This window comes from Nerophis lumbriciformis, linkage group LG23 (assembly GCF_033978685.3).
Source record: "Nerophis lumbriciformis linkage group LG23, RoL_Nlum_v2.1, whole genome shotgun sequence".
Lineage (NCBI taxonomy): Eukaryota > Metazoa > Chordata > Actinopteri > Syngnathiformes > Syngnathidae > Nerophis > Nerophis lumbriciformis.
The window spans coordinates 57,768-67,500 of NC_084570.2; the positions used below are offsets into that span (position 1 = coordinate 57,768).

The 9,733-nt window shown below is 40.7% G+C and overlaps 1 protein-coding gene across 6 annotated transcripts in view; it reads left to right on the forward strand.

Moving 5' to 3' along the window:
• The first annotated feature begins 2,725 nt into the window (after positions 1-2,725).
• LOC133622533 (poly(rC)-binding protein 3-like) overlaps positions 2,726-9,733 on the forward strand; it is a 65,568-nt gene continuing 58,560 nt past the window's right edge. For 4 of the 6 annotated variants that reach the window (XM_061985359.2, XM_061985361.2, XM_061985362.2 and 1 more), the window contains exon 1: positions 9,301-9,605. The gene's annotated coding sequence lies outside the window, so the exon portion shown is untranslated. Of the gene's footprint in view, positions 2,821-9,294; positions 9,606-9,733 lie in introns of those variants that run through there. The other 2 variants (XM_061985360.2, XM_061985364.1) reach the window with 2 other exon arrangements.

Genomic DNA, 9,733 nt, shown 5'->3' on the forward strand with positions numbered 1-9,733 from the left:
AGAGTCCAGTCCATAGTGGATCTAACATAATAGTGTGAGAGTCCAGTCCATAGTGGATCCAACATAATAGTGTGAGAGTCCAGTCCATAGTGGATCTAACATAATAGTGAGAGTCCAGTCCATAGTGGATCCAACATAATAGTGGGAGTCCAGTCCATAGTGGATCTAACATAATAGTGTGAGAGTCCAGTCCATGGTGGATCTAACATAATAGTGAGAGTCCAGTCCATAGTGGATCTAATATAATAGTGTGAGAGTCCAGTCCATAGTGGATCTAACATAATAATGTGAGAATCCAGTCCATAGTGGATCTAACATAATAGTGAGAGTCCAGTCCATAGTGGATCTAACATAATAATGTGAGAATCCAGTCCATAGTGGATCTAACATAAAAGTGAGAGTCCAGTCCATAGTGGATCTAACATAATAGTGTGAGAGTCCAGTCCAGTCCATAGTGGATCCAACATAATAGTGAGAGTCCAGTCCATAGTGGATCTAACATAATAGTGTGAGAGTACAGTCCACAGTGGATTTAACATAATAGTGACAGTCCAGTCCATAGTGGATCTAACATAGTAGTGAGAGTCCAGTCCATAGTGGATCTAACATAATAGTGTGAGAGTCCAGTCCATAGTGGATCTAACATAATAGTGTGAGTCCAGTCCATAGTGGATCTAACATAATAGTGAGAGTCCAGTCCATAGTGGATCTAACATAATATTGTGAGAGTCCAGTCCATAGTGGATCTAACATAATAGTGTGAGAGTCCAGTCCATAGTGGATCTAACATAATAGTGAGAGTCCAGTCCATAGTGGATCTAACATAATAGTGAGAGTCCAGTCCATAGTGGATCTAACATAATAGTGAGAGTCCAGTCCATAGTGGATCTAACATAATATTGTGAGAGTCCAGTCCATAGTGGATCTAACATAATAGTGTGAGAGTCCAGTCCATAGTGGATCTAACATAATATTGTGAGAGTCCCGTCCATAGTGGATCTAACATAATAGTGAGAGTCCAGTCCACAGTGGATCTAACATAATAGTGAGAGTCCAGTCCATGGTGGATCTAACATAATATTGTGAGTCCAGTCCACAGTGGATCTAACATAATAGTGAGAGTCCAGTCCATGGTGGATCTAACATAATATTGTGAGAGTCCAGTCCATAGTGGGTCTAACATATTAGTTTGAGAGTCCAGTCCATAGTGGAACTAACATACTAGTGAGAGTCCAGTCCATAGTGGATCTAACATAATAGTGAGAGTCAAGTCCATAGTGGATCTAACATAATAGTGTGAGAGTCCAGTCCATAGTGGATCTAACATAATAGTGTGAGAGTCCAGTCCAGTCCATAGTGGATCCAACATAGTAGTGAGAGTCCAGTCCATAGTGGATCTAACATAATAGTGTGAGAGTCCAGTCCATAGTGGATCTAACATAATAGTGAGAGTCCAGTCCATAGTGGATCTAACATAATAGTGTGAGTCCAGTCCATAGTGGATCTAACATAATAGTGTCCATAGAGTCAAGTCCATTGTGGATCTAACATAATAGTGAGAGTCCAGTCCATAGTGGATCTAACATAATAGTGTGAGAGTCCAGTCCATAGTGGATCTAACATAATAGTGTGAGAGTCCAGTCCATAGTGGATCTAACATAATAGTGAGAGTCCAGTCCATAGTGGATCTAACTTAATAGTGTGAGTCCAGTCCATAGTGGATCTAACATAATAGTGTCCATAGAGTCCAGTCCATAGTGGATCTAACATAATAGTGAGAGTCCAGTCCATAGTGGATCTAACATAATAGTGTCCATAGAGTCAAGTCCATTGTGGATCTAACATAATAGTGTCCATAGAGTCCAGTCCATAGTGGATCTAACATAATATTGTCCATAGAGTCCAGTCCATAGTGGATCTAACATAATATTGTCCATAGAGTCCAGTCCATAGTGGATCTAACATAATATTGTCCATAGAGTCCAGTCCATAGTGGATCTAACATAATAGTGTCCATAGAGTCAAGTCCATTGTGGATCTAACATAATAGTGTCCATAGAGTCCAGTCCATAGTGGATCTAACATAATAGTGTCCATAGAGTCCAGTCCATAGTGGATCTAACATAATAGTGTCCATAGAGTCCAGTCCATAGTGGATCTAACATAATAGTGTCCATAGAGTCAAGTCCATTGTGGATCTAACATAATAGTGTCCATAGAGTCCAGTCCATAGTGGATCTAACATAATATTGTCCATAGAGTCCAGTCCATAGTGGATCTAACATAATATTGTCCATAGAGTCCAGTCCATAGTGGATCTAACATAATATTGTCCATAGAGTCCAGTCCATAGTGGATCTAACATAATAGTGTCCATAGAGTCAAGTCCATTGTGGATCTAACATAATAGTGTCCATAGAGTCCAGTCCATAGTGGATCTAACATAATAGTGTCCATAGAGTCCAGTCCATAGTGGATCTAACATAATATTGTCCATAGAGTCCAGTCCATAGCTTGTTTGGGTTGCTTCTCTCTTGCATCGGGTCACAATCGGTGGGATTGACTGCGGCTGCCATCTCCCTCACCCTCTCCTTCACGCCCTTCTGCCTCCATTAAGGCCCGGGCATGCTGATAGGCGATATGAGGGCAAGTTCTGGTAGGGGCGGTGTGGTTAATGGGGCTGCCCTTCACCTTGCTGGAGGCCATGGGCGTGCGGGATGTGTCGATCAAAGTTATAGGGTTTGTGTACCGTTAATCTGTCGTAATACGGTCCTGACAACTCAAGCCGCACGTTTTCTCCGAAAGAGCTACTCGCCACCGGTAAGACTTCAATTTAGTTTGCTTAAAAGGCCTCCGCCACCATCTTGGACCTCTCATAACCTCCTGAGAATCAGCGACCTTTTTGCATTGGACAGTTTGGAGAAGAAACAGACCGAAAACAAGGACGCTGGTTCTCAGAAGGTCGGTGACTCAGGACTCAGGGACAATCTTTTTTTTTCTTTTCTTTTTTTTTAAGAATTACAGTCGTGGTTAAAAGTGTACATACACGTGTAAAGAACATAATGTCATGACTGGCTTGAGTTTCCAATCATTTCTACAACTCTTATTTGTTTGTGATAGAGTGATTGGAGCACATACTTGTTGGTCACAAAAAAAAACGTTCATGAAGTTTGCTTCTTTTATGAATTTATTATGGGTCTACTGAAAATGTGAGCAAATGTGCTGCGTCAAAAGTATACATACAGCAATGTTAATATTTGCTTGGCAACTTTCACTGCAATAAGGTGCTTTTGGTAGCCATCCACAAGCTTCTGCTTGAATTTTTCACCATTCCTCTTGACAAAATTGGTGCAGTTCAGCTAAATTTGTTGGTTTTCTGACATAGACTTGTTTCTTCAGCATTGTCCACACATTTAAGTCAGGACTTTAGGAAGGCCATTCTAAAACCTTCATTCTAGCCTGATTTAGCCATTCCTTTACCACTTTTGACGTGTGTTTGGGGTCATTGTCCTGTTGGAACACCCAACTGCGCCCAAGACCCAACCTCCGGGCTGATGATTTTAGCTTGTCCTGAAGAATTTGGAGGTAATCCTCCTTTTTCATTGTCCCATTTACTCTCTGTAAAGCACCAGTTCCATTGGCAGCAGAACAGGCCCAGAGCATAATACTACCACCACCATGCTTGACGGTAGGTCTGGTGTTCCTGGGATTAAAGGCCTCACCTTTTCTCCTCCAAACATATTGCTGGGTATTGTGGCCAAACAGCTCAATTTTTGTTGGTTATGGTTTTCGTGAGTTGAAGTCTACTCATTAACTTTGGCAACAAAAATAAAATAAACCAGTGTAATAAATCAATCAATCAATGTTTATTTATATACCGTATTTTTTGGAGTATAAATCGCACCTGCTGAAAATGCATAATAAAAAAGGAAAAAAAACATATATAAGTCGCACTGGAGCCCGGCCAAACTATGAAAAAAAACTGCGACTTATAGTCCGAAAAATACGGTAGCCCTAAATCACAAGTGTCTCAAAGGGCTGCACAAGCCACAACGACATCCGTGGTACAGAGCCCACATAAGGGCAAGGAAAAACTCACAACCCAGTGGGACATCGATGTGAATGACGATGAGAAACCTTGGAGAGGACCCCCCCCCCCCCACCCTCCATAGGGGAGACCGGATGCAATGGACGTTGAGTGGGTCTGACATCATATTGTGAAAGTCCAGTCCATAGTGGATCTAACATAATAGTAACTGCGAAATAAATACTGAATAGCGGACACTGAAGGTTAAGTTTCCTATATTCCTGTTATTTCTTGTAAGGGATTTAAGTATAAATGAATTATGGCCGACGCATTCACATCTTATTTGAACAAATTGCAACCAACACTTTAGGTTGAACACTCAAGACGTTTTCAGTAAAAGTACAGTGCCATATTTTTCGGGACCATAGGGCGCACCGGATTATAAGGCGCACTGGCGGATGAGCAGGTCTCGTCAGGCGGCGTTTCTGGGTGTTGTTGATAAATGGCTTTCGCTTTGCATAGTAGAGTTTCAACTTGCACTTACAGATGTAGCGACCAACTGTATTTACTGACAGTGGGTTTCTGAGGTGTTCCTGAGCCCATGTGGTGATATCCTTTACACACTGATGTCGGTTTTTGAAGCAGTACCCCCTGAGGGATCCGAGATTTCATGGAAGCTGCTTTTATACCCAATCATGGCACCCACCTGTTCCCAATTAGCCTGTTCACCTGTGGGATGTTCCAAATAAGGGTTTGATGAGCATTTCTTCAACTTTCTCAGTCTTTTTTTTGCCACTTGTGCCAGCTTTTTTTACACATGTTGCAGGCATCAAAATCCAAATGAGCTGATATTTGCAAAAAATAACTAAGTTTTCCAGTTCGAACGTTAAATATCTTGTCTTTGCAGTCAATTCATTTACAAACCCCGTTTCCATATGAGTTGGGAAATTGTGTTAGATGTAAATATAAACGGAATACAATGATTTGCAAATAAATTTCAACCCATATTCAGTTGAATATGCTACAAAGACAACATATTTGATGTTCAAACTGATAAACATTTTTTTTTTACAAATAATCATTAACTTTAGAATTTGATGCCAGCAACACGTGACAAATAAGTTGGGAAAGGTGGCAATAAATACTGATAAAGTTGAGGAATGCTCATCAAACACTTATTTGGAACATCCCACAGGTGAACAGGCAAATTGGGAACAGGTGGGTGCCATGATTGGGTATAAAAGTAGATTCCATAAAATGCTCAGTCATTCACAAACAAGGATGGGGCGAGGGTCACCACTTTGTCAACAAATGCGTGAGCAAATTGTTGAACAGTTTAAGAAAACCCTTTCTCAACCAGCTATTGCAAGGAATTTAGGGATTTCACCATCTACGCTCCGTAATATCATCAAAGGGTTCAGAGAATCTGGAGAAATCACTGCACGTAAGCAGCTAAGCCCGTGACCTTCCATCCCTCAGGCTGTACTGCATCAACAAGCGACATCAGTGTGTAAAGGATATCACCACATGGGCTCAGGAACACTTCAGAAACCCACTGTCAGTAACTACAGTTGGTCGCTACATCTGTAAGTGCAAGTTAAAACTCTCCTATGCAAGGCGAAAACCGTTTATCAACAACACCCAGAAACGCCGTCGGCTTTGCTGGGCCTGAGCTCATCTAAGATGGACTGATACAGAGTGGAAAAGTGTTCTGTGGTCTGACGAGTCCACATTTCAAATTGTTTTTGGAAACTGTGGACGTCGTGTCCTCCGGACCAAAGAGGAAAAGAACCATCCGGATTGTTATAGGCGCAAAGTGTAAAAGGCAGCATGTGTGATGGTATGGGGGTGTATTAGTGGCCAAGACATGGGTAACTTACACATCTGTGAAGGCACCATTAATGCTGAAAGGTACATACAGGTTTTGGAGCAACATATGTTGCCATCCAAGCAACGTTACCATGGACGCCCCTGCTTATTTCAGCAAGACAATGCCAAGCCACGTGTTACATCAACGTGGCTTCATAGTAAAAGAGTGCGGGTACTAGACTGGCCTGTCTGTAGTCCAGACCTGTCTCCCATTGAAAATGTGTGGTGCATTATGAAGCCTAAAATAGCACAACGGAGACCCCCGGACTGTTGAACAACTTAAGCTGTACATCAAGCAAGAATGGGAAAGAATTCCACCTGAGAAGCTTCAAAAATGTGTCTCCTCAGTTCCCAAACGTTTACTGAGTGTTGTTAAAAGGAAAGGTGATGTAACACAGTGGTGAACATGCCCTTCCCCAACTACTTTGGCACATGTTACAGCCATGAAATTGTAAGTTAATTATTATTTGCAAAACAAAATAAAGTTTATGAATTTGAACATCAAATATCTTGTCTTTGTAGTGCATTCAACTGAATATGGGTTGAAATGGTTTTGCAAATCATTGTATTCCGTTTATATTTACATCTAACACAATTTCCCTACTCATATGGAAACGGGGTTTGTAAATATAAGGTGAAAAGGATTTGCAAATCATTGTATTCTGTTTTTATTTACCATTTACATGTGTCAACTTCACGTGGTTTGGGTTTTGTACTTGAAATTTGGGAATAAAAATTGATCTATCGATCAATTGTCGCACCCCGAGTCATGATGGTTGTGCTGTAGTAGTGAAGCCAACCCGTCATACCCTCCCACCCCCTACTTTAGTCTCCTTTGATTCAATGCAGAGCTAATTTAATGCTCTAGTTGTAGTTCATCCCACGGGACATTTTACAGTTGGGTCGGTGCATAAGGGCAGCTTACAATTTGTAGGTACGAAACCAAGAATCTGTTGTCTGAGGAAAAAACAGTTGTCAGTCAAGCGAGACACGGTCTTCATTGTCTGCGTTGCCCCTAATCCAGCAGCATTTGCTTTCCGCCAGCAGCCACATCCAAGCCTAATAATGTCAGATTAAGCTCGGCACAACTGTCCATCTGACATGACGGCTTTATTTGTGCTAGATTGGAAAATCTGGATGGGATGCCTACCAAGCCCTGTAATTCCGCACACACACACACACACACACACACACACACACACACACACACACACACACACACACACACACACACACACACACACACACATATCTGAGCGGATTAAAAACCAGAGGGGCTGTAGAGGATCTGCATGTCATGGCGGTGGAGCGGGTGTTTACTTGTGAGGTGTTCAAAAACAAGGGGAAAAAAATACAAAAATTAGGGGTATTTTACTTGAACTAAGCAAAATTATCTGCCAAGATTTGGCTTGTCAAGACTTTCCAAAACAAGTAAAATTAGCTAACCTCAATGAACCCCAAAATACCTTAAAATAAGTATATTCTCACTAATAACAAGTGCACTTTTCTTGGTAGAAAAAAAAAAGAGACCTTTTTGCTCAATATATTAAAAAATGTTCTTAAATGAAGTAAATGCTAGTGCCATTATCTTGACATAATGATATGTGCTCGACATTACATTTCTTGAAACCAGCAAACTTATACTAAAATCTAATTTATTGTTCTTAATGGAAAGGCAACAAGGCAACCGCTTGTTACTCTCGGGGTCTCCTATCCGCTCAGGAAAATCATATTGTCTAAAAATGCATTTTTCCATGGATAACATGACATCATCGCGTCAAGTGCGTGCTCTTTTAGTCAATTAGTGCGCATTGGCCAAACATGTTTTAATTGTAATTTTGAAGAATTCATCTGAATGTGCATGAACTATTTCTGTTCAAAATTGTTAGAAATGTTAAATGTTTAAATATTAACTGTCAGTTTACTGTACTGTGCCAACTGTACTACTATATGAGTACGTGTTTTCCATTGTTTCATTGAAAATAAAACAGCAAAGTCCATTTGGCTGTCATTTGTTTTAATTATGAGACACAATTGTGTCAAAATCATGATTTTTTTTTTTTCATGCTTGAAATAAGAAATGATTACTTTAAAAAAGTATTTTTATACTTGTGAGTGTTGATGACACAGCTTTGCAACACTTGATATTCTAGTTTCAAGCATGTTTTACTCAATATAGGTCATCAAATCTCAGCTACAAGCTGTAATATCTTATCTTACAAAACACTTAAAACAAGTAAAATACTAGCATAAAATCTGCTTAGTGAGAAGATGTATCTTATCAGACAGAAAATAAGCAAATATCACCCTTATTTGAGATATTTAATCTTAGTTAGATTCATTGGCGTTGTTAGGCCTATTTTTTAATATTCTTAAGCCCCCCTAAATAATTTGGTGTTATATACAGTATATGTATTTATTTTTTTTTACAAATACATGCCGACATATTCATTATAAAGCGGCCCGAATATGAGTTTAAATAAATCATATAACCTGTTATTATTCACTCAGTTTCCCCTCACTTCATAGCGTAAGGTAGAGAGCCCCTTTAGTGCGTCGGTATCCAATCCATTCCACTTCTTCATATAGAAAATGCCCACATCACTCAAATTCCAGTCCGCATTTTCTCTGCGACCTTGCTTGCGGTCCTGCAGGTGTACGAAGCACATTATCTTCCTTTACAATGAGTGAAGCTGCACGAAACCTTGTGTGTGCAATTGTAAATCATTTAGTTTTTAAGTTTTGTGTTTCTTGTAGAATCTATATAAAGTAATATACATTAGCCTATTGTTAAAATAATGAAAAAAACATCATTAAATATATTTGTTTTATTGTATTGTTACATTAATAGCTGTTGTATTATTATAGGATGGCTTGTTAAACATTTCATAGGATTTTCAGAGGGAGGAAAAACCAAGACATTTAATATAAAATGTAAAATTAATAAATACATAAAAAGAAAAAGAAAAAAAATGGTTGAAAGCCATCGTCCCGGGGAGCATTTCATTTCGTCCTGTGCATTTTTTTTAAATAATAATAATAACAATGAATCATTTCGAAGTCTTTGTTAGCCGTTTGTGAAGTTTTGTGCTCGTGCGCTACGTTCGCTCGCACCCTGTGCATCTCCTGGGGCCAAAGCCCCCCCTGTCCTTAAAAGCTAGTGACGCCCCTGCTTAGATTCCTTGTTTTAGCAGTGTAAAAGTTCTATCCCGAGCACAGAGTTCAGTCTAGTGCTGATTCGCTGGATTTTTGGGGGGGGGGGGGGGGGGGGGGGGTCCGTGAGCCTCCCAGAGGCCACGCGTCATTCTTAGATATGTCCCCACGATGCCCTTGTGCCTCAGTGGACATGCCCTCCTTTTGTTGCAGAAAGGGGGGGTGGGGGTGGGGGCGTTTGACTTGATGGTCGCCCAGATTACGTCTCATCATACGGCCTATTTACACCAAACAGTGCGCTAAACAAATCAGCAACTAACCGCACTCGCCGAGGGACCGCGGTCGCAACGTCGTATCATTTCGGGACCGGGTGACGTGTTCCTGTGGTCAATCACGTGACCTCCCCCCCCCCCTTGCCACGGACCAATCGCGGCGTCCTGGGCAGAGCGAAGAAAGGAAGAGGGTGGAGGGGTGGAATCATTTTTTTCCTTTTTACGATTTTTAATCCGGCAACTCCAACGGTGGTCGTTGACATCATCCTACGCTCCATAAAAAGGTAAAAAACTGTGTTTCTATTCGGCTTTCACTGGAAACATTTCCAATATTCTAGAACGTGTCCAGAACACCGTCAGTACTTGTTAACTTACCAGACCTTTCCATCGAGCCGCCGCTCTTAATGACTGA